At 46.9% G+C, this 1,499-nt stretch overlaps 1 long non-coding RNA gene across 2 annotated transcripts in view; it reads right to left on the bottom strand.

The window, feature by feature from the left end:
- Positions 1 to 408: 408 nt before the first annotated feature.
- LOC112550513 overlaps positions 409 to 1,499 on the bottom strand; it is a 4,469-nt gene continuing 3,378 nt past the window's right edge. For both annotated transcript variants that reach the window (XR_003094408.1, XR_003094409.1), the window contains exon 4: positions 409 to 808. This is a non-coding gene — a long non-coding RNA (uncharacterized LOC112550513). The remainder of the gene's footprint in view (positions 809 to 1,499) is intronic.

Here is a 1,499-nt window from a genome sequence, read left to right as displayed (position 1 = left end):
CTCTTTGGCCCCCCCCCCCCCCCCCACCCCTGGGGGGGGGGGGGGGGAGGAAGTGAGGGGCACCAGTAGGGCCAGGGGAGGGCCTTTAATTTTAAACCAAGGAGTTTGGAGATTTTATCAGAGAACTTGCAATTTTTTTTTATCAGGGAAAACCAGGATCCCTGAAGATCACAGACAAACACAGGCCTAGGGGTGGCCATCAGCCCAATCGGCAGGAGAAAACAGGATCTTGTAGCCCCTGGCTATACCACTGAATACAACAGACAATCGTTGTAGAGGAGCCAGCGTATCCAGCTTCACAAAAGCAGCTATTCTGCTACAGCCTCTGCACTGCAACCAGCCCTTCAGTGATGGGGGCCAGAGTAGAGAACAAGGAGCGTGTTCTGGAGGGAGGTTGCTGAAGCCAACAAGTGATAAACATTTTAATGAAACTGGCAGGGTCCTGTCCCCCCCTTGCCCACACAGTCTAGTCATGACATACCACCAGGGAGATCTGCAGAGCTCACAGCTCTGGATCCATATTACTTTCAAATCTTAAATGTGCATTGGATGAAAACCTAGTAAGGTTTTCTCCCTGACTGCCCTTCCCCCACCTATCCTCCAGAGAGGAACAGAAACACATTCTAGGCCATTGGCAAAGGAGCTAAAAGCCACACATGGGAAAACAGGAAGCTGGTATCTGATTCGAAGGCTTAGGCATTCCATTCCTGACGTCTGTCCAGAGCAGAGCAGCTGCCAATGAATTCTGTGCCCCCAGACATCTTTGCCATGAGGATGCTTCTCTTGGAGCTAACACATCAGGGCAGTGCTGTTCATACAAAAGAACAATTATGGGATTTCAGCTTTACACACACACACACACACACACACACACACACACACCAGATTTCCACCCCCAAAAAGCCTCTCCTTCCTGGTATTTCTATGACCTCAAGTTACAAGCCAACACTTTTGCTACATGCACAAGACACAGCAGTAAACAATCTGAACGGAAGGCTCACCAAGGTCAATCATTTGCTTCCCTACTGCGTATGCTGCTCATTAATCAGTAAAGCTAACAAAGTCGATCATTTATAATAGATGACAATAAACCTGGGTTCTCATTAAGCTCTAATGTAAAACTGTTTTCTGGGGGGGGGAAAAAAAAAATGGTAAATAGCAGTGAATTTTATATTGGTGTGTATACAGTAAAGGGCTCTCTGCATCCCTACAGGAAGGCAGGGGCACAACCAGATGCCACCTGAACTTTAAAATGAGAACGTTCTTTCTGTTTATGAGGATCTTTCAGGCTAAGTGCATGGTTGTGTTCTTCACTGGTGTGCAAGCAATGCTGAAAGCTCCATGGATACCAAAAGTAAACACAGCTCCACTGGCAATTGTTTTGACTGCAAGGGACTAGGTAAGAGAAATGACCTGTGATACGACTGCATCTTCCTGAATCAGTTGTGGGTGCAAATCATAAGCACTCTTGAACTTAGGGTCACAATCCAAATCCAAAT

This window comes from Alligator sinensis, unplaced genomic scaffold, assembly GCF_000455745.1.
Source record: "Alligator sinensis unplaced genomic scaffold, ASM45574v1 scaffold619_1, whole genome shotgun sequence".
NCBI lineage: Eukaryota > Metazoa > Chordata > Crocodylia > Alligatoridae > Alligator > Alligator sinensis.
This window is presented reverse-complemented; position numbering and strand designations above follow the sequence as displayed.